Source organism: Dipodomys merriami, unplaced genomic scaffold (assembly GCF_024711535.1).
Source record: "Dipodomys merriami isolate MVZ:Mamm:240054 unplaced genomic scaffold, mDipMer1.0.p SCAF_4, whole genome shotgun sequence".
NCBI lineage: Eukaryota > Metazoa > Chordata > Mammalia > Rodentia > Heteromyidae > Dipodomys > Dipodomys merriami.
The window spans coordinates 55472176-55496657 of NW_027205603.1; the positions used below are offsets into that span (position 1 = coordinate 55472176).

A 24482-nucleotide genomic window follows, 5' to 3' on the forward strand; every position below is an offset into this window, starting at 1 on the left:
AAGGTCAAAACTCGCTCAGGAAAAGAAGCTCAACCAATGGTAATCAGATGAAACTTGGCAGCTAGAGTATATATTAAAAATTAAGAAAAAGACAAACATTAAAAATAAAAAAGATGAAAATTAAAATTATAAACATAAGTCCAAGGCAGACAAACCTTGATTTCCCATTAATAAACTCTTTACTGTTCCTCAATTAACAAACATTTTAACTATTGAATATCAGACATAAATCTATACATACCTTAAGATGAATAAGTGTTTCCTATTTGGTGGAAATTGTTTTAATGTAAATGTGGCTTGTAATATACTAAATTAGGTAATTCTTATATATGGTAAGTCAACATTGTTAGCTTGGCTTTGCATTATACTTTTTTATCATCCTCATCCTCTGACTTAACATGTTTGTCTCACTACTCATTTAACAAATCCCAGTTTCTTTTAATATAGCCCTGCATTTCTTCATGAGGCATGTCAGCGGTATTTCTCTACTAACTTGTCTTGATGAACGCTTTTCCTAAGTTCTCCATCATTCTCTAGAAAGACTTTAAGATCATAAAGAAATTAGTACCATAATTTCAGCGTGAATTATCACTTTCTGGTTTAAATCCATCTACTGAAGCAATAAACAATGGTATTATTTCAGAAATCATGTATGATTTCCAGTACTATATTCTGGTCATATTTAAGATCTACATAAATTTCTGGTCAAATATGATCACATATCAAGCAGTTATAAATTGACTAATATCCTGGTGGAGACGTGGAAGCAACATGGTAGCATTGGCTAGCAAAATATAACATTAACACTTTCATTTTCATGGAACCCAAACTGAGGATGGCCTAGGTACATTGTTTATTATGAACAGCACTATAAGTTCTTGACCATCTTTCACGTTTTTTTTCAGTCTGATGTAAAAGCATTCCATAAATGACTGTAATGTCTATTTTCTGATTATGTTGCCAGGACACAGATTTTATGGTATTGGTTTCAAGAGTGCAAGTGCCTTTGGTTTTATACTTGGCTTGATCATAGTCCTTAGATGTGTTGCTACACAGGTACGAAAGATCATCCATTCAACCATGGCCTTTCTTCACCTATTATCAACTCCAACTGGGAACTTTTTTTCAGTGTAATTATGAATAAACACTTATTTCAAATGGTATCCTTTCTCCTTAATCAACTTCAGGTCACCTAGGAAATGTGAAAAAAAAACAAAACTTCTTTCTACGCCTCTCCTGTAATTCATATAAATTTTAAACCAAACTTTTCCCTGAGACTATGTAACAATCCTCACTAGCAAAACACATGGGATTCTGGATAGTGTAAAAAAATATAGATTTAACACCTAAGTAATAAGCTCTGTCATTCCAAGCACATTTTCTGTTCATGACTTTTACCTATGAGTTTATTGCCTTCTCCATCAAAACTATTCACACTTATCTTACATTGTGGCCAAATATTTTAGTCTCAAGCGAGACAAAAAACTGCATGAATTTCTCCTTCATTATTTTACAACTGGACAGAGAGAAAATTCATTCTTCCAGTAGATCTTGCCAATCATAGTAACTGATTTTTTTCCCTTTCATAATTGATTTGAAGAATTTTATCATTTGCTCTAAAGGAAACACTATGGCTTCTCTTCAGCAAATCTGAAGTGGCAGCATTACGACTCTTGCTCTAGGATGATTATTAAGTAAAATAAAGCTTCAGCAAATTTACACACTATAATAGTGTGATGGTAGCTTTAGTAACCCAATAGACTACACAATGTGGTTAGGCTGGACAAAGTGTAATTCATGTCTTAGGCATAACTCAGTGTGGGATGGCACAAGTTTTATTATGTTATTCAAAATGATTTATAGAATATTATGATTTTTTATTTCTTTTATTAGAGAGCCATTCATTTTATTTTTGGTAAGTTTTTTATTGTGAAAATACTGTACAGAGAGGTTACAATTACATGAGCAAGGTAATGAGTACATTTCTTATCAAGCACTGTTGCCTCCTCCTTTGTTTTTCCCCTACCATCCCTGCCCTCCCATCTCTACAACTACTCCCCTACCCTCTACCCCCCCCCCGACACCCCCACCTGCCAACGTTGTAAAGTTCTTTTTTTTCATCCTATCATTTTGTACATCTCATTGTTGCAATGGGTCCAACTGTATCCCTATTTAAACAATTTGTTTTTTTTCCTTCCCCTCCACAAATTATACCAACATCAAATACAGTAAAAACAGGGGTTATACCGTGGGGGAGGGACATACAAAGCAACAAAGAAATATCTTATAAATATGTTAGAAACAATAGCAAGAAAGAAAAACCGTATGATTCATTATCTTGGGGTTCATTTCACCTAACATCATTTGTTAGGAAAGGGAAAGACTTGGAAAAAATTATATTAAGTGAAGTAAGCCAGGCCCAAAGAAACAAAGGTCCTGTATTTTCTCTTATTTGCAATAACTAGTATATGTCTGAGACAAGCAGAAAAGGACAGATAAGTTGATGTTAGATTTTTTTTTATTTCTAAACTTTCATTTAGCTTTTTTTTTTTACTGTTGCTGATCATGGGCATCATAAACCTTAAAAGTCAAAAGTGTAGATAATTGGAGTCTATTTTATTTTATTTTATTTTATTTTTGTATAGAAGTAACATTTTATCCAGCCATAAAAATGCTCAACTTCTACAAAACTCACACAGTTTTGACTCCGAGGTCTTTGATCCATTTGGAGCTGATTCTGGTGCAGGGTGATATGTAAGGATCTAGCTTTAGTTTTCTTTTTTTTTTTTTATCATTATTTTTTTTTAAATTTTATTTTATTTTATTTGAGAACATACTGTACAGAGGGGCTACAATTACATGGGCAGGATAATGCATACATTTCTTACCAAGCATTGCAGCCTCCTCCTTTGTTTACCCTTCACCTCCCTTCCCCACCTCCCCCCTCTCCCCACCCAATTATACCCCCCTCCCCCCCCCCACCGACATTGTAAAGCTGGTTTTGACATGACATTTTGTACTTCTCATTGTTGCAACAGGTCCACCTGAATCCTTAAACGACTTGTTTGTCCCCATCTCCTCCACATGTTATACTGACATCAAATATAGTGAAAGCGGGGGTTACACTGTGGGGGAGGGACATACAAGGCAACAAAGAAATAATCTTATAAATGCGTTAGAAACACATGCATGAAAGAAACGAAAACATTAAAATACATATTTAAGGGTTCATTTTCCTAACATCACATTATCTGACCTTTTCCGCTTGACTCATACCTATACTAGATATTGCAAATAAGGGAAACCATGGGACCTATGCTTCTTTGGGCCTGGCTTACTTCACTTTGGAGTCTATTTTAAAGTAAGATTCAAGAGTAATTCAATAAAGGTTACTAAGGGATTATGCGTATAAGATCTAAAAAATGAACTTATTACGGCAAAGGATCGTGTCTCTCAGTTGTTTCAGAGACTATCATAGGCCATACATCAATGGTATCATACTTGACAGCAAAATAACATTCGATCAGCAGTTACTCCAAGCCAATATTACACTATCACTGAATAAACTAAATTATAATGCATACTCAAGACTCACTGCAGCAGTGAGATGTACACTACTGCAAGAATAGGCTAAGCACAAGAAATACATATGATATACAAATATTAATGCATAATAATATTTGTTGGAATATGACTATATGAAATGCTGTCATCCATTTTAAAGTTATCTTTAAATACTTGTACAAAGGAGTTGCCATTTAACAAAGCAGTTTGTGAATAAAACACATTTTCACCCTCCGCCTTGACCCATCCCTTCCTGTACTTTTCTTCATTTTGTAGAATATGTAATGGACTCTTGAGTCACGCATTTTTATAAGATAAGGTGCATAAAGGCTTAAGAAAGAGAAGAAAAACTATGTCCACATTTTATTAAGGCAAGGAAAGTTAAGAATATCCAAAAGTACTTCCTTGCTGAAGGTTTCTTTTAATTTCATTTGATTTTCAACACTTTTCAAGAGTTTGGCCTAGTAGTCTAGGCTTGCCTACTGATCCTACATTTTATAAAACACTAATGTGTTTTTTTCTGTAAGTTCAGCAGAAAGAGAGATAAGACTACCCACTCTTGTGACGTTTTGCATTCACTAGGGGGGAAAAAGTACACAGCTTGAGGCTCTGAAGACCTGCTTACTACTGGACAGAATCTGAACTCTCATGTTTGTTCTTAGCAATTTAGTGACAGTTACATAGACTACTGGCTGTTTCTTTTTTGGTGTGCATATGTTTCTTTGGGGTTTTCAGGCATTATAAACTCTTCCTCACCTTAGAATTTTACTTTTCAGATAATTTGTAATTCTGTACTTTCTAAATTAAATTCAGAATTGTTGATACACTGATATCTTTGACACCAAACCTTCATATAAATTACAGTTGGAGAAAATCAATTATGAGAGCCAACACTCTCTCCTCTATATAAAACAATGTAATTTTTCCAACCCCTACAAATACATTAAAAAATCACATAACAAAAGGTTGCAATTATTTCTTTAAATTCAATTTCCATTTCCTTTTCAACACTGAAATACATTGACTTCAATTTTCCAAAGATACTTGCTCTCTTAATGTATCATAGTATACATAAATTCTTCTGGAAAGTTACATAAAGAGAGGCATAGTTACTGAGAAATCTCTCTCTTGCTGTCTTTCTCTGTCTCTCTGCCTCTGTGTGTCTCTGTTTCTCTGTATCTGTCTCTCTCTTTGTGTCTTTGTCTTTGTCTGTCTTCTCTCTCTCTCTCTCTCTCTCTGATCTCTACATAGAAAAAAAATTCTATCCAGCCCACACATTAGTTTTCAAGAGCAAACATATCAAACATATCAAAGTATTTCACAGTACTTAGCATTTGATATCAAGTTGTCAGTAGTGTTGGCTCCTTTTGGGAGTTCTGAGGAAAGAATTTGCGTTAAACATCTCTCTTAGTTGCCTGTTTACCTCTTCGTTCTCCACAATGCAAAGTGTGTGTGTGTGTGTGTGTGTGTGTGTGTGTGTGTGTGTGTGTTGTCCTTGGACTTGAACTCAGACTGTACACTATCTCTGAGTTACGCTCATCTAATAATCACTTCAACAACAGCTGTACATCTGTCTTTTTTTTTCTTTTTGGTGATTAACTGGAGCTAAGAGTCTCAATGACTTTTCTGCCCAGTCTGACTTCAAACCATGACTCTCAGATCTCAGCCTCCTAAGCAGCTAGGATTATAGGCTTGAGCAACCAGCACTCATCTTGCAATACATACTTTATGTCCAAGATTCTCTTTTATTTAAGGATAACAAGCATATTGGGTTACAGTATCCAATGACTTCATTTTAATGTGATTTCCACTATAGATACTTAATGCCCTTATAAGCTCACACAGTAAGGTACTAGAATTAAACATGAATTTGGCAAAGTCAAAATTGAACTCATAACACTACTTATTCCATATCCTTTGCTGAAAGCAGAATCCTTTACTGTGGAAAAAATTCAGAAATTAGTTAATATTTCTCATAATTCAGTCTCACCAGTTCTCAGATGAAGTACTCAATCTGACAAACTCAGGGTAGAATTCACTATTTCTGAGTTCAGAAAAAGAAAGAATCCACACAAGACCAATAGTTGAATAGAGATGTGATATCCATCATGATCTTTCTCTCTTTATTCTTTCTGGATTTTGCAGTCAGGGCTGCAAGCATTCGAGGTACTACTAAAGCCAGAAAAAAGGAAGCTTTCAGAATTTAATGGTAAATTACTGACAGTCCTTATCATAAGGAGCTCTAGTTTAATGGAAGAAAAAGTCCATTTCTTGAATAACCATAGTGATATCGCTGAGGTCTGAGGATCATGGTTCAAAGTCAGCCTGTGAAGGAAAGTTCAGCCCAAAAGGAAAGTCCTTGAGACTCTAATCTCCAATAAACTACTCAGAAAAAAGTAGTGTTGTGGCTCAAGTAGTAGAGCACTAGTCTTGAACACAGAGAGGCTCAGGAACACAGCCTAGGTCCTGAGTTCAAGCCTCAGGACCAGCCAAAATGAAAAAGAAAAAAGAAAGAGAAAAGAAAACTTGTGACTGTTTATACAGATGTCGATAAGTTAAAGAAGTTGCTACTGTACAATTGATACTTTATGAAGAAAATATCCTATAATTATATTTCTGCAGTAGTTTGAATAGTTTGAAAATCTTATAAGATATAAGAAAGTAGGATCTCTTTCCAAATAACTGCTTCTAAATTCCTTAAGAATATAATATTTAACCAATCCATGATTATAGGATGATATAAATTTTGTAAGCAGAACCAAATTTTGAATGCAGAACCCAAAACTCCCAGATATCATTACTATAACTTTTGGTGGAGCTTTCTCAAAAAGGTGAAAGCAAATGTATGCCAATAACCAGAGCATTCAGGAGACAAAGAATTGAAAATGAATGACTTGGGAATCAGGAGAATCCTGAATTTTCCACAAAAACTTGCTCGGTGTGCAGGACCTTCATCCTTCACTTCTTAAAAATGTCTTGACTTATGTAAAATGAATGCCTGCTCTCTGTGTATGACTCAGTGGTGTACCACTGGCAATCTCCAGCGTTGTGTAACTATAACATCTCTATCATTGCATAACTGTAAGACCATGAGTATTTCTGCTTCCCTAAATGCTAATGGTGACATTATTACTACAAGAACACACCCCCGGCACTGCAAATTCCTTTCTAGACACGTAGACTATCACTACAATTAGTTAGAACTCATAAGCCAAATAAATTCTGAATTTTTCTCCAGGCCTCTGATTGTATCATCTATGTCTATTATATACATCAGGAATATCCTTTATATATTAGTGAATATGCTGTTCTTTGACATATTATACACTCAGTTGGAAAAAGTTATCCACTTTTTCTTTTTATTATATCAGTGTCATCTATAGTTTTGAACATGGCCTAGTATGCTTGAAAACTTGTGAAGAACCAGCCCTGGCATCTTACCCATAGCTTTTATAGAGCACTGTTTCTCTACATATCTGCTACTCCTGTTTCCCCAAGTTCCCTACTACTGTGGTAAAATAAATATTTCTCAACTCTGAGGTAATTTTCCAAAAGTCTATCTTCACTTCTCTAAGAGATTATCTACTTAGTAGCTTAAAGAAGCATAAAAAGGGGCTGGGAAGGTGACTCAGTGGTAAAGTGCTTGCCTTGCACGTATGAGGCCGTGGATTCAATTCCTCAGCACCACACCAGCAAAAAGAAAAAAGCCGGAAGTGGTGCTGTGGCTCAAGTGGTAGAGCACTAGCCTTGAGCTGAAGAGCTGAGGGGCAGCGCCCAGGCCCAGAGTTCAGGCCCCACGACCGGACCTCCCTCCCCCCGCAAAAAAAGAAACATAAAAAGAAATATGCCTACCCAAGACATGGTCAGTTTTTAATGGGAGTACTTAGAGCATGGAAAAAAGAACATAGTACATTCCTTTTATAACCAATTTTACCATTTAGATTTCAACCATGCTGAATCAGTAATCATTACCTGCAAATAGCTATTACATGACTCCAGAAAAACCTTAAACTTTATGTATTTTCTTATAGCAAGTGCTCAGATTAATTGAGAACCTAATAACCATTCTACAGTACAACCTAAGTGAGGGAAGATTACTGAGAATTAATATGTATACAATAGGAAAAGGCTTATGTGATGAATGTTAATTTATGAGATACTTGTGAGCAATTGAAATGTTGATCATTCCTACATTTTCTTCTTGGACACTCTCTAAAGAATACTAATAGCTTTCATTCCTTCTTATATAGGATGACTTATTCAGAGAGAGGGCGAACATTTCTATAGTATAAATAATTTTTAAAAACTTTAAAAAACTTCATTTGAAGGCCATCCATTTTTAATTCACAGCTGACAGAAATGAGTAGACTCATAACTTACCCAAGATACCACTGGAAGTTGCAATCAACTTTTAAGTCAAATTTTTTTCCATTTCAGACCTTAAGCAAGCAAATTTCTACATTCAAGCCTCTTGATTTCTCTGCGCCTCCTACAGTAGCTGAGTCCCTTAACATCAGCTTCTTCCTTATGCTACCTCTTCACATAAGATTGAGGTGTGCTAGGCTAAAAATCACATACGCCATGCTTTAAAAAAATGTCTTTGCAGGAAGTGGCACTGTGGCTCAAGCGGTAGAGCCCTTGCCTTGAGCTGAAGAGCTGAGGGACAGCGCCCAGGCCCAGAGTTCAAGCCCCACAACCAACAAAAAAAAATGTCTTTGCAGTTCTAGGGCTTGAACTGAGGGACCTTGGTTGCTAGAGCAGGACATACCACTTGAACCATTCCTCCAGCCTTTCTTTTTGTTGATTTTTTCGGAGATGGAGTCTAGTGAGTTTTTTTGCCTGGACTATTTCAAAATTCTGTATTTCAGAGCTCAACTTCCTAAACAGTTAATGTTATAGCTGTGACCATCGATGTTCAGTTTGGCTTAATTTATAAATAGCCAATCCTTAGCATAACACCAAGGTCATAAAAGGCACTATTAAATAAATGCACACCGGATACATATGAAAGAATGTTTCTTTCAGTTACTTGTGTTTCTTCTCTGTGTAAAAAATAAATAAATAAAAATTAGTAAAATTACTAAATATATAGTTATTCCTAAAAACTGGGAAAAAATCAGAAAGAAATGTCAGATGCAGTTGGCATAATGAACTTGTTATGAGCTCTTATAGGAAGAGCTTGGCATATCAGGTAAGACCAGCACAGTGAAACCATTGCCAAAGTTCTTTTATCTATCTTAGGGATGAGAATAAAAAAGAACTTGCATAAAAACCATCTTTATTCAGAACTATTTTTTAAAAAATAGCATGATCCAAGAAAGCAAGTAAACAGCGTGGGACAAGAGTCAGTGGTTTTTTGGAGAGCAACAATCCACTATTACTATTAGAACAACCAGTGTCTCAATCAGTCCTCGCACACCAATGACTGATGAACAAAGGTGGAAAATACAGCAACTTCTTGGATCATGGTATATCTTTGTGGCACCCACATTTCATTGGACTGATGTCTACTAAGATTTTTTTTATTGTGAAAATACTGTACAGAGGGGTTACAATTACATGGGCAAGATAATGAATACATTTCTTATCAAGCATTGTAGCCTCCTCCTTTGTTTCCCCTTCCCATCCTCATCCCCCCCACCTCCCCACCCAATCTTCCCCGCTCCCCCTCCCCCCACCAAAGTTGTAAAGTTCATTTTCGACATAACCACTTGTACATCTCATTGTTGCAATGGGTCCACCTGTATCCCTATTTAAACAATTTGTTTTTCCCTTCCGCTCCACAAATTATACCGACATCAAATACAGTGAAAGCAGGGGTTATACTGTGGGGGAGGGACATACAAAGCAACAAAGAAATAATCTTATAAATGTGTTAGAAACAATCGCATGAAAGATAAAAAACATTTGAATATATATCTTAGGGTTCATTTCCCTAACATCACCTTATCTGACCTTTTCTGCTTGACTCAGACATATATTAGATATTGCAAATAAGGGAGATTTATTTTATATAGAATAGTTTTGAGGCTAAATTTCAAAGAAAAATTGTATCTAAAGTAAGGTATTCATTTTAAAAGTTATTCTCTTGAAATTAATACATTTACTGACATTAGAATACTTTGTATTCAACTCAAGAATCAAATGCCCTTATCACCCAGGTTGGAATTAAGTATATGGCACAGTTAACAGTGATGATTTGTGATGAAGCTAAAAAACTGTCATTTACATTCAATTATGTCAAGCCTTTGGAAATCTTATGCTTTCTGACTCAGTTCTTAAAGACAAAGGGCACCATAACTCCACTATCCAACATGGTGACTCCCAGAAGATCTCAATAAATAACTTATTGAAACACATACAGTAGAAAACTAAAGACCAAAACCAAGTCATAGTGAAAAAAAGTTTTTTTATGAATTTGGGAAATATAATGTTATAGTTTCATTTTCAATTTCCTACAAAACTCACTGGATTACTTTTGAGAATATCATGGAGGACAGAGAAGGATAAATGGGTATCAAGTACATGAATTAGAGTCTGCAACTATTGTACTTCCCCTGTAATTTACATAGTATCTAAAATGCAATTATAAGAAGACAAAGAGAAATAATTGGGAAGTCAACGTATCATTTACAAAAAAACTCAAGAGAGAGAGCTCATGAAATGTTTACAATAACCTATTATGCACATTTTGTAAAGAAGGACACAGAATGCAAAGAAGTCCTTTGTATCAGGCAAAGAAGATAAGAATTAGTAATGAATTAATATGAATGCTTGGACAAATGTATGAAAAGTCTTTACCAAAATGTAAGCATTCAAAGGCAAAATGTTTTCATTTCATTGGATGTCATAACAGTTATTACTGTCAAAATGGTTCCCTCTCATAAGTGAAATTTATTTGTAGCTTTCTAAGTTTTCTGTTTTCTTAATACCCATCCAACTTGATTAGTCTTTGATAACTAGTTACCTTCCCACAAGATCTCTTAGAAAATATTTCACTGATTGAATTATAGTCCAAAAAATTTGCAGAGAATCCAACTATTTGAAAAACTAGTTAGTGCATACATTAACTTTATTTAACTCTATACATGTCCAGGACCTGGCAGAGAATCTAGAATTTGCTTTATGTATGGGTAATAAATGAATGAGACAAAAGAAAGATAGGCTCACATGGGACTGGGAATGTGGCTTAGTGGTAGAATGTTTGCTTAGCTTGCATGAAGCCGTGGGTTCGATTCCTCAGAACCACACACACAGAAAAGGCCAGGAGTGGTGCTGGCTTAGGTGGTACAATGCTAGCCTTGAGGGAAAAAAAAAAACATAAAACATAAAAAAAGATAGGCTCACATGAGTTGGGCTTAAGCTATGGTTTCAATTCTCAAACAGACATATAATGAGGGAAAAATATTCTGTAGGAGAAATATATCCATTTAATCTGATGAAAATGTAATAATTCCTGAATTCTAAAATTTATAGGAATCATGTAATTTATGAGAAACAACAGTGAACATTTTAATATGTTAAAGAATAATGATGAATCTATGCTATACTTTGTATTGTTTGTTTATTACTTGGATTATGAAAACAAATGTCAGAAATTCTTCTCTAAATTTGACTTTGAATAAGCTAACAATGTTTCCATCAGACATGTACAAAAGACATCACAATGTAATTAATTTTAAAGAAGAGCTTATGAGCTACACTTCTGACACTAGCATGCATGCATTTGAATCTCAGCAAAAGTTGACTTTCAATATTTCATATATATGATTTTAGATTTTATATAATATTACATGCACAGTACTTAACATAGACAATGTCTTCATAGTCTCAGTTTAAAAACATGATCTGTACAAATTGGGGTGGATTGGAAAGGGTGGGAAAGTGGGAGAAAATGAGGGGGGGTAACAATTTTGACAAGAAATGTATTCACTACCTTACTAATGAAACTGTAACCCCTTTGTACACCACCTGACAATAAAATTAAAATCTCTGGGATTGAAGACAGCATAGATATTATAGATCAAGTAAAAAAATTTTAAAATATATTATCTTAAAAGTAAAGTGCTAAAAGGAACAGCCACATTATAAACACAAGAAAACTGGATGAAACAGGAAGTTAAACATGTAAAGTGTGTATCCATGTATGCATGTATCTGTTAAATCATAGTTGTATAATTGGATTTTAGGACCAGATGAGACAAAACTTGAACTCTGGTTTAACAACCTACCAACTAAGAATATTCATGTCACAAAATGCTCTGTGAAAATTAAATGAAGTTAGTATACATAAAATTTATTACATAGTTCATGCCATTAATGTCACTAATATGCATGTACAAGTGAGTGTGTGTAAAATTTAGTCAAGTTAATGACATACTACTGGTATTTTTATCATCTTTGGAATGGTGATGTCATGTTAACAGTAGCATTATAATCACTAGAAGATCACCATCATCATCATCATCACCACAACCAATGTTATCATCCAATATCCCTAATCATCTTCACTTGATTAAGAGAGAACCCAAACTCTGAAATAGAAAATACTGGAAGATGCTAGTAATAAATCCTCTGAGCTGACCCATTTGGGAAACACTCCATTTCTCTCTGAATTAATCCTACACAGATGATATAACATACCTGCTTTCAGACAACAAGCACCATTATTCTCAATTCTAGCCAGAAATCAAATGAAAATATTCTTATCTATTTTGTTCCATGATGAAGACTGAACACAGCGACATGTTAGACAAGCAATCTGCCACTAGATTATAACCCTTAAATCTTACCTTGAATAAATTAAATAAGCTAATGACCATATTTCTAAACATTAATTTTCTAATTATAATGCTTGAAATCAGAGACTTTTTTCAATGTTTTGTATATTTAAAGTGCCTTGCTTAAATTAGAAATATTTTTGTGATTCAAATTTAAAAATTCATATAAAATTTTGTTGAAAGTTTGCAAATAATAGAACTGTTAATAAACATCTTCAAATGCAATTGTAACCCTTTACAAATTATATCAGAAATACACTAGCCTATATATTGACTTTTTTTCAGGAAAATCTCTAGTTAAACAGAGCATTTTCTCATATATAAATATATATATATATACATGTATATACAATATTGCATATCCTGTTGTAAAGGTGATGTACAGAGGGGTTACAATTATGTAAGCCAGATAATGAATATATTTCTTTTTGAACAGAGTCACTCCCTCCCTCATTTTCTCCCAAATTTTCCCTCTTTCCCCCCCAAGTTGTGTAGTTCATTTCCAACATAGTATCTACTGAGTATCATTGCTGAGTTAGTTTACCCTTTATTCCCTTCCCCTCATCAAATCAGATAAACTTACATACAAGACAAAGGATATAGAAATCAAAAACAGCGGGAAAAAATGAAAATGGCGGGGGGGAAGAAACACAAACAGTACAATAAAAATTCTTGTTTCCGTTTCATGGAGTTCATTTCAAAAAGCATCAGTTTCTATGATCATATGCACATAGCTATTGAGCCCTTGTGATCCTCACCTAAGAATATCCTCTTTTGTTCTCACTATGTGAATGTTTAGATTCCTGTTTAATATGATGTCCAGATTCATTTTTTTGTCTTTTACTATCCAATGGGTTTGCTTGTAGATAGAGAGGCAAATTCTAATAACTACAAATGAAGGAAACTATGCAACCTATGTTTCTTTGGGTCTCATTTACTTCACTTAATGTAAATTTTGGAGCATTCTTTGTGACTAGATTGGTCTCTGATTACTTTTCATTTCTGTGTTTATTACTTGCTCATCTCTACTGTCTCAGTTCACAGAGCTATTCAGTTTGTTGTGATGTTCCTGATGTTCTAGCATGCTCATGTCTTTAAAAATACTGTGTGCACAGGGGCCATGCTAATCTTCTATGTATTGTTCCAATTTTAGTATATGTGATATAATTACATTAAGTGAAGTAATCTAGGCCTCAAGAAAAATAGGTCCTATGGTTTCCCTTATCCGCAATAACTAGTATATGTTGGGGACAAGAAGAAAAGGTAAAAAGCTATGTACATATGACCAGATAAGATGATATTAAGCGAAATGAACCCCAAGATAGGGACACAAGTGGTTTTTTTCTTTCTTGCTATTGTTTCTAATGTATTTATAAGATACCATGTGATTTTTTGTTGGTTTGTATGTTCCTCCACCATGGTATAACCCCTGTTTTCACTGTATTTGATGTTGGTATAATCTGGGGAAGGGAAGGGAAAAAACAAAATGTTTAAATAGTGATACAGGTTGACCCATTGTAACAATGAGATGTAGAAGACACTGTTGAACAACGAACTTTACAATTTAGGTGGGGGGGTGTGGGATGCAGGGGGTAAAGGGGGGGAGGAGTGTAGTTGTAGAGGTGGGAGAGAAGGGATGGTAGGGGGAAAACAAAGGAGAAGGCAACAATGCTTAAGAAGAAATGTACTCATTACCTTGCTCATGTAACTGTAATCCTTCTGTACAGTATTTTCACAATAAAAAACTAATTAAAAGAAGGTTTGTTTCTACTCTTTCTCCCCTTCACTTATCAAATAACTTGACTTTGAAGCTCTAAGTCCACAATTAGCTCCCTATGCGTTTTGCAAGCCTCCATTATGGACTTCTCCCCTAAACTGCAAGTATGAATATGCACCTGCCTTTGACATCAGATGGTAAAAATTCCCTGAGCATAGAGATGCTATCTTACCTAAATTCATACCCCCAACAGCCAGTACTGTGTTTGGCACAAAGAAGGCAACAAAAATAAATGTATTAAAAACTATATAAAAAAAACTGCTTAACTAAAACAATGAACAGTGCACGAGGTTACTTAACATATTCCAGCAGGTATACAGCCAAGTTTAAAAGCTTTAATAATTCCAAGTAATTACAGATTCATCAAGATATGTACTTGTGGAAAGAAATAGTAAATATTATTCATCTTGTCTCTTCTTGACAGAAGGAAATGTAAGTGTTATATGCCCTGGTGCAAGGGAATCAGGAATCATTAAAAAAGGAAAAGGAAACACTAAGGCCATCTTGGACTGAAAATAATTAATCACACAATACTACTACTAAGACTATCATTAAACAAACTTAAAAGACAAATCTAAACAATGTTACTAAAATATTCTTTGAATTTTCCTGAATATGACTAAAAAGCATATTTATGCATAATTACTAAATTCTCCAACACATTTGGAAAAAAGATTAGTGTCATTCAGAAAGAGTGACAGTAGAATCAAGAAAAATCCAAAGACACTGTAGAAGGCAAAGGTTTGTGAGACAGGCTGTACGGGGCTATTCAAATATCCAAAATAAATAGAAGCAGGAAAAACTTATTTTTATGGTACTGTTTATGAAAAGCAATTGCAAGAATTAAACTTTTTTGTTATTCATCCTCATCATTTTGTATCACTCTGATAAAAGATCAACAGAAACAGTACCTTATAAATTATAGAATTAGACAAACTTATCTGATGTATATATCTATACACATCGATGCTGAAGTAAACACTTGGAATAAAAGTACTTATTAATATGAGGAGTAATAGAGACAAAGTAGTTATATATCTTAATATCTAAGACCAAGATAAATTACCTCTGAAGAGAGTGCTTACATATATAACTTTATAATATAGCTTTATAATTTGGTTTCAAGACACCTTTAATCATTTTCAGTCCTTATAGTATATTGTTTAATATTAATATAAAATCAATATATATAACTTTAAAAAATCAGAGAAAAGCCAACACTATAAACACTGCCATTGTGTACATTTTAAAGCAAGACCTAGCAATGTTGTTTTTCTTAGGAAAGGTAGGAATTCATCTTTATGATAACTAGTAAACGTGTACGACAATTAGAAAAGATCAAAAGCTATGTACATCTGACCATAAAAGATGATGTTAAGCAAAATGAACCCCAAGAAAGGGACACAATTTTTTTCTTGCTTGCTGTTGTTTCTAACGTATTCATAATTTACTATGTGTTTTTTTTTGTTTGTTTCTCTGTTTGTTCCTCCCCCAACAGTATAACCCCTGTTTTCACTGTACTTGATGTTGGTGCCCTGCATCTTGTATATACAATTCTCTAATTCAGGGAGGGGAAGGGAAAAAACAAAATGCTTAAATAGGGATGGGGCAGACCCATTGTAACAATGAGGTGTACAAGACACTACATTGCTGGGTCATAGGGGAGCTCTATGTGGAGTCTTTTGAAGAACCTCCATACTACTTTCCAAAGTGGTTGAACAAGTTTACCCTACCACCAACAATGCAGTAGGGTTCCTTTCTGTCCCATTTGTTAGGAAATGGAAAGACTTAGAAAAAATTATATTAAGTGAAGTAAGCCAGGCCCAACATAGGCCCCATGGTTTCCCTTATTTGAAATAACTAGTATATGTCTAGACAAGCAGAAACTCTCAGATAAGTTGGTGTTAAGGGAAATGATCCTCAAGATAAGGACTCAAGTGTTTTTTTCTTTCTTGCGATTGTTTCTAACATATTTTTAAGATGATTTCTTTGTTGCTTTGTATGTCCCTCCCCCACGGTATAACCCCTGTTTTCACTGTTTTTGATGTTGGCATAATTTGTGGAGGGAAGGGAAAAAACAAATTGTTTAAATAGGGATACAGGAGGATGCATTGCAACAATGAGATGTACAAGATGTTATGTCAAAAATTAACTTTACAACTTTGGTGGGGGCGGGAGGAGATGGGAAGGATTGGGAAGGGGAAACGAAGGAGGAGGCAACAATGCTTGAAAAGAAATGTACTCATTACCTTGCCCATGTAATTGCAACCCCTCTGTATGGTATGTTCACAATAATGAAAAAAAAGACACTATGCTGAAAACAAACTTTACAACTTTGGGGTCAGGGGGTAGTTGTGGAGGTGAGAGGGAAGGGATGGTAGGGAAAAAACAAAGGAGGAGGCAACAATGCTCAATAGGAAATGTACTCATTACCTTGCTCACGTAACTATAACCCCTCTGCACAGTATTTTTACAATAAAAACTATACAAAAAAGATATGAATCTGATGTTCTCATGCCCAAGTTCCTTAAAATCAATTACTAGTCATATTGGTTCTTTGCAAATAATAGCATGTCGGTATCATTAATATTCTTGTTTTCTAGTTGTAGCTTTCAAATCCTTTTTTTTGATACTCAAATTTAAATTCTAAGGCAAAAATACATTAGGTCTTTAAATATATTAAAGTAAGCAGTTACAGAATTGTAATTAAAAACAAGTGAAGTTTTAAATTTTCAGAAATAGACAGTGAGAATCAAGCCATAAAAAGTATCTTAAGAGCTGGGCACCACTGGCTCACGTCTGTAATCCTAGATGAGATCTGAGAATTGCAGTTCAAAGCCAGCTCAGGCAGGAAAGTCCCTGGCACTCTTATCTCTAATTAAACACCAGAAAATCAGAAGTGGCACTGAAACTCAAACTTGACAGAGAACCTTGAGCAAAAGAGCCCAGGACAGCTTTTAGGCCCTGAGTTCAAGCCCTACGACCAAAAGCAACACATGTATCTTAAGAATGAACAATACTAGTTTACCAACATTACAGTACACCTTACATATCCCTAAAAGTAAAAATAAGTGTGGTGTGTGTGTGTGGGTATGTGTGGGTACTAGCACACATATATTCTCCTATATAATGTTTTCTGTTATATCTTTGCTCTCTAATGTTACTCATTTCCCTTGGGGATATTTCTACAACCTTATAAAAGCTTAAAGAAGATATGAAAATAATTATCTGCTTTCTGCATTCAAATGTGTTACTTTATATTTATGTAAATGATCAAATTAGTCTCTCCAATTTTTTGAAGAAGTATGAAGAGGAGAACTATTTGTCTACTATTTTAAAGAAAATATTTTAAATTTCATTTAAATATGTAGTATTCACATTACTACTTCATCTACCCATTATGTCATGAAAATAAGTGATAAAAGTTATTCCTCTTTATATGTTTTTATACCACTGAAGAGACATTGCTACTCCTCATCTCTTAATGATAAGTAAGTAAAACTCTGAATGATTCATTAACCAGTTACTTTAGTTAAAGTAGTCAAATGTTACTCAGCCAAGGTTTACTTTGTCTATGTCCGTGACCATAAAAATGAATACTAAATAATGATTCAGTTGAATGTACAAATAACAAATGTTCAAAAGCAGTATTCTAACCTAACACAATTATTTTTATTCCTGGCTGAACACTTTTCACAAGTCCTTAACATTTTTACTACAAAAACTGGTTCCTGAAGCTCACTAGGTGATGGGTAGATTATAGTTCAAGAATAGCCTGAGCAGAAAAGTTTGTGAGAACTCTTCTCAACCCACAGCTTGGTTCTGTAGTGCATTCCTGTCATCCTAAACTACCTGAGAGGTTAGATTGGGAGCGCCTCAGTTCCAAGACAGTCCAGGTAGAAAAGTCCATGAGACTCAGTCTCAATAGTCTCAATAGAGAAAAGCTGCATGTGGTGGCATGTACATGTCATGCCAGCAATGACAGTAAGCTTAATGTAGGCAGATTGTGACTCAGGATACAAAGATGGGAAGTGAAACCAGATTGCCAAAACACATAGTAAAAAACCAGACTAAAGGCAGAATGCCAAGTTAGCAAGCATGCTATCCTGACTTCAAACCCAGTATAGAAAAAATGAAAAAAACAAAAGATTTTCACCAGAAAAGATTTTCTTTATGAAATACTATTAAAGTTAGAAAGTCTTACCTAGACCATACAATACAAAAATGAATGAACTTTGAATATATACAATACATGTGATCTATTCTTAAACCATCAAAGAAGAACTAAAGATATTCTACTTTTACATTTTGGTTTTTATTCTCAGTTTCAAAACATTTAGAATTCTGAATGCAAGAGAAAGTAGTAAAAAGCTCAGCAGCTCAATACTAATTACTTTGGATGTACCTCCCCTATATAATTTGTCACTATGATAATGTGTATTTTTTAAAAATCACTTTAATTAATATTCAAGTCAAGCTACTCAGATACAGTCTGAAGCCTCCAGATCCATAGCTATTAGGATAAAACTATTAGGATAAAGCTCAGTGAATCTTTAGGGAACTTTGTAATCAAGCTAATAACAGATGTCTTACAGAGGGTGGAGAGGAAGAAATGAGAAACAAAACATTTATCATCCTTTGCCTCTCCTCATCTGCTAGAGCTGGCATCTGCAATTTAATTCTAAGAATTAATGTCTATCTGGAATAGAAATATAACGCCTTTGTAAAACAAAAGAGTAAAATTATACTTACTTAAATCTTACTAAGAAAGAGTATCTAAAGTTGGCTATTCTTTAGATGATAAATCTGACATACAAGGAAAGTATGGTATGTTACCAAACCTGCAACGTGTTATATGAAAGACAAATAATACCAAGAATGAACCAGCATATTTAGCTTTCAACTACAAGCCAAGCTCTGCATACAAGAGCCATGAAGTCTCAGAAGGATGGTTTTGTTTTGAGAAACCAAGTAAGACCCCTTCTCTCATCTGTAGGAAGTCCTATTGCAGCGCTGTTTTCTGTATGTTATCGAACAGTGTTCTCTGGCATTACTAATTACATTGAATTCTTGAAAATTCTTCAGTATTTTCAATGAATAAGGATCTAATATCCTGTATATGCTCCTGAAATTCTATTTTTGTAAGCCAAAGTGACTCAACACATTTGTAAGGCCAGAAAGTTTAATGCTGTCATCACGGATATCTTAAATTCACTCTTTCTCCTGATATCTTTCTTTTTTTTCTCTCAGATCATGGAGTTCATTTGGATTAGCATCATTTTATATGGACCTATGTACATGGCTATTGGGCTATTGTGATCCTCTTCTAGGATGTCTATTTCTTTAAGATATTACCAGTCAATTCGAAATTCCAACATGGAAGACAGCACTTCCCCAGAATCACCAGGCTTTCTTAAGTTGGGACAGGCTATATTCTTAACTTTAAAAATGTCTATTTATTCTTCTGGAAATTTCTATTTGAGCATCTCCTACCATGCCTCTCTAACTACCCAATACCTCCAAGCTGTTCTTTTTAGACCACAGTCAGGTTTAAATAACTAAAAATGCTAAGCATGTTGTTTTGAAGAAATATTGACAGTTCAACCAAAAGATAAAAATAATATTGAAAAATTCCAGTGTTTCCATATGTAAACAATGAGCTACAAAATGTAATAAGCCAAAAATTATAAAAATCCATTCAACTGAATTTGTGTGTTTTCCAGAGTAAAATCATATTATAGACAAATAACATTAAATATCATCTTTTCTCCAATATATACACATTTCTTTTTTCCTCTTTCCTAAATTGCCTGTCTAAAGCTTCCAGAACAATATTAAGTATAGTATAAATATGATATTTGTGAAAAGATTTTCCCTGAATTAACTAAAAATATTTCTGCTAATTATTCTCAATGTTGGTTATTAAGGAGCTAGCGAAATATTTGTATTCTGCTAAATTTTTGTTTTGTTGTTTACAAAAATAGGTATCCAAGACAAGCACTAGAGGCTCATGCCTGTAATCCTAGTTACTCAAGAGGGTGAGATCTGAGGATCGTAGTTCAAAAGCCAGCCCAGGCAGGAAAGTCTATAAGACCCTTTACTTCAATAAACTGCCCATCAAAAAGCTGGAAATGGGGGTATGGATCAAGTGGTAGAGTGCCAACCTTGAACAAAAGAAGCTTAAGGACACCATGTAGGCCCTGAGTTCAAGAAATAGGAACTCGCACACACACATACATGTGGGGAAAAAGATATCAAACTAATTTGTTAAAGTTTTTCAGCATTCTTTTAAAGAGCCAGAGGACTTTTTTCTATAATGAATTAATAGAATGTACAATATTAAGAAATTTCTTATCTTTAAACATCTTTCCCCTTCCTAGGTTGAGTTTTACTGGGTAATATCATTCTTTTAATGTATTATTTAATATAGTTTACTCAAAAATTTTACATGAAATTTTGTGTTAGCAATAATGACTGACTTTCCTCTTATGTCATGTTTTAAATAGCATGGCAAGAATAAGGATTTTTTTTACAAGAAAGCCTATTTTATCACCTTTAATTACTAAATCTTAATGTTTAGTAAAAAGTGTGCTATTCTTGGCCTGAGTTCTCTGACAATAGATTCTGGGTACGCTGAAGCAGATCATTTTAAAAACAATAAAACCCTCCTGTTGTTCAATGAGCTCAGAAGTTCCATTTAACTGTGAGACTTGTAAGATAAAGGAGATAAAAAATATTTTATGCAAAAACTGCTGTACTTATCTTCATTTTTGTCCCTCCCTCCCTCCCTTCCTCCCACCTACCTGCCTTCCTTACTTCCTTCTCTCATTTCCTCTCTACATTAACACAATTACAAAGATAAATTTGTAACTGCAGTAGACATGTTTTGGGGTACAGATGCTGAAGCTTACTGAGTTGTAGCATTGAGCAAGTCATGGAACCTCCCTCAGTCTCAGTTTCTTCATATGAATTAAAACAAGAGTTAAAGAAAAAATAAAGGTATCAGCAAGATTAAGTGGCTCAATGTAAACTAAATGCCTAGCACTATACAGATGCTTGTCAGTGTCCATCTCATTCCTCTGTCCCACTGCGGTCACCCTGTACTTATGGATGCATACCCACAATCTGTTACATTGTTTCTTGGGCCACTATATCATCTTGCTTAAAATTTTCTCACATGTGGAAGATAGACCTAAAATACAAACATGTGATAATGTATGAAGGGTTCTATGCATAACACAAAATAAATGATTAAAGGATGATACATTTAGGGGAGATGTAACTCTTCTAAACAATGAATGAAGTGTTTAATTAAATGAATACCCAGAAGGCGAACCTTGCCCTGGCTGGTTTTGAACCAGGATCCTCAGATCTCAGCCTCCTGAATAGCTAGGATTATAGGCATGAGCCACCAACGCCTGGCACAACAGTGTTTTTAAACTATTAAGAACAATAAATGCATACACTGGCCCACCTGTGAGACCTACTTAATACAGAAGTGTACTCATTCCTACACATGCACCGATACGTGTGTTTCCTCTTCTCACAAAGGAGACACCCACATGACATGCTCATCATCTCCATGGACTAAGCACTGCAAACAAGGTAAATCTTTACATACTTCGAGCATAGAATGGTACTAACAGTTCTGTATTTCACATTGAATAAATACTGAAAAAAACTGGTGACAGCTATTAAAATAAATCCATGCCCTTTCTCAAAGCTAAAAAACAGTGCCCTGAAGCATCACCACCTTTCTGTCTATAATCAATATTTTGGAAAAATTACTTGATGGCACTATTAAGAAAATATTATCTTCAATGGTGCTAGTGGAAGTCACTAGGCATAGCAATGACACTCCATTGTCATCCAGGGCAGCGCAATACTGTCAGTTAACTCTCTTAATATATAGTCTCACAGAGCCTATAAATGATGCAGCTATATAATGCAGACATTCAATACAAAGAAATTGCTCTTGAATAAATTCTGCTCAATACTTGGCTTTTGGTTCTCGTGTGGAGCCTATAGAATAGGTGCTTATTGTAAACAAAAACGATAATCTTTGAAAATGTTCAGTTAGGTGGGTCCCAAAAGAATCTGATTTCATTTCCTCCATTTACAACAAGGACACTGACTTTCACAAAAGAAATTCCATGTTACCAGGAGTACAGTTCTAGACTGTAGGTCAGCTGATCCTCATGCAAAACGCCCCTTTCACCTCAACCTGCTGTCTGCTTTGTGAATACCAGCACTCCTGGTGGACAGAAGCAAGGCACTTCTCAGAAGAAAATAGCAGACAATGAGACGGCCAGAGAGAGCTGTCAAGTGTGATTTACTCACCATGTGCACACTTGGCCTCTTTCTACAGTTTATGTTTTTACATCAATGCATCCTAAAATAATTCCTCTCCAACCAGCTCTAAAAACCTTTAATTCCTTCACTGAATGTTTCAGACTCCATTCCCAGTTCCTTTATATCTATGCTTCTTGTATTCATTCAATTTTCTCAGTCAGAAAGCATTTTCACCATTTTTTATAGTTCTAGCAAACTTCCACTTAACCTTAATGTTTTAACTTGAATATAAGTTCCTCAAAGAAAACTCCCTTGACTCCTCCTGTCTCTGGTCTGTGCCCCTGAGAATATACTACCATGAGTTTTTATTTTCTCTGTAATAAGGAAAACAAATATGTTCCTACAGTGATTCCTTATTTATCTTTCTGACAGAAAATACATTTAACAAGACAGGGAACAATTTTTATCTTTCTCACCATTTTATCTTACCCCCAAGACCTTTTAGACCGTAAATATCAAAGAAACTAGCTCATGAAAAGTCCCTCCTTTTCAGTTTCACACTTACTTATGAAAGATGAACTATTTTTTTTCTTCTTAAGGCAAATCCTTGCAACTAGGTGAGATTCCCATGTCTTTAATTGCCTGGTTGGAGAGGTAAAAGATTTTGATTTTTTTTTAATGATGCATTATAAGTCTTCTTGTCAACTGGATGGTTCACTGGCTTTCTTTCTTTCAAACATTTTATTATTGTGGTAAAATAAACAAAACATACATGGGCCATTTCAATCCTTTTGAGTGTACAATTAAGTAACATCAAGACACATACATAACAAAATGTTATATTTTCTTGTCTTCCCCCCAGTGATAACCTTTCCCTTTCTTCCATGGTATTTATTTCCTCACTATCCTCTTACTTTTAACTAATTCACCTACATTCTTCTAAATGACCTCAATAAGTCAGTAGTAATTCTCCATGTTAATTCATTCAAAAGGCTCCTTCACTTTTCCACGGAAGTGTTGAATACTCCCTCCTTCTCAGCTCTCCTCTCCTTGACTTCTCTGATTTAGGGTACCTCTCTATGGTGCCTCTCAGTGGTTGCTTTCTAAATCCTTTGTTCCTTTGTTTACACAAAGACATTATATGAACACACCTTGAATGTTCTTCTCTAGATCCTCTCTTGCCTTCATGGTATACTTTTTCCTTCATTAATAAACCTTGGCTTTGGATACACTTATGTTTTCCAGATTCACATAACTATATAAGACAGTTCAACTAAAACATTTCCTCAGATTCAACAAGTATTGAAAATTGCTTTTTTACCATTTCCTACCAACTCAAACTCTACATACTCCAAATAAAACCCCTAATGTTCCCCCCAAACATGTACTTTTCCAAGATTCTCTACTTCAATGAATATCCGTTTAACTAATGTTAAACTGTTGACATTTCTCATATCTGAGCTTTTCATCATAGTGTTATAGATTTTACTTCCAAAATTCTCACTTTAGTCATCCTTTTCTTCAGTACTACCACGATATCTAATGTTTCACTGCCTCTGCTTGAAATCTCACACCAGTTCCCCACTTAGAATGCAATGATTGACATTTAATTGGTTTATTTACATCTGCCCTGTGGAGTCAGCTCAATACTTACTCCAAGCTGCAACATGCACCCCTGATATCCTGTCTATTTAAGGCCACACAAGGACTTTCTCTTGCTCTTAGAACAAAGGTAAAGTCACTTAACATGGTCTACAAGTTCTGATCCTTACCATACTTTAGCCCTAACTTAAATAAAAGAACCAGTCCCTCTATTAGATCCAGCCATCCTTGGTTGTGTTTTAATCCTTTATTCTTAATACTATACCTTTCCATTTATTATGTCCATACTCTATTTGTTTAGGAAGTTCCGTAGCCTTCCTCATATTTGAAATAGCTAATTCCTGTGAAAACTTGAAGGCAGATCAAATACCATTTTTAAGAAAAAAATTACCACAATTTTATCAAGTCTCCATATTAGTTTTCATACAACTAAGGACATCTTCATAGTACTAACACATGACTAATTT

The 24482-nt window shown here is 34.6% G+C and overlaps 1 protein-coding gene and 1 pseudogene across 1 annotated transcript in view; both read right to left on the minus strand.

Annotated features, from left to right (window-relative positions):
- The window catches only part of Mmp16 (matrix metallopeptidase 16), a 239489-nt gene that overhangs the window by 186351 nt on the left and 28656 nt on the right, over nucleotides 1–24482 (minus strand). The gene's annotated exons all lie outside the window — the stretch shown is intronic.
- LOC138806375 (U6 spliceosomal RNA) lies at nucleotides 13422–13515 on the minus strand (annotated as a pseudogene).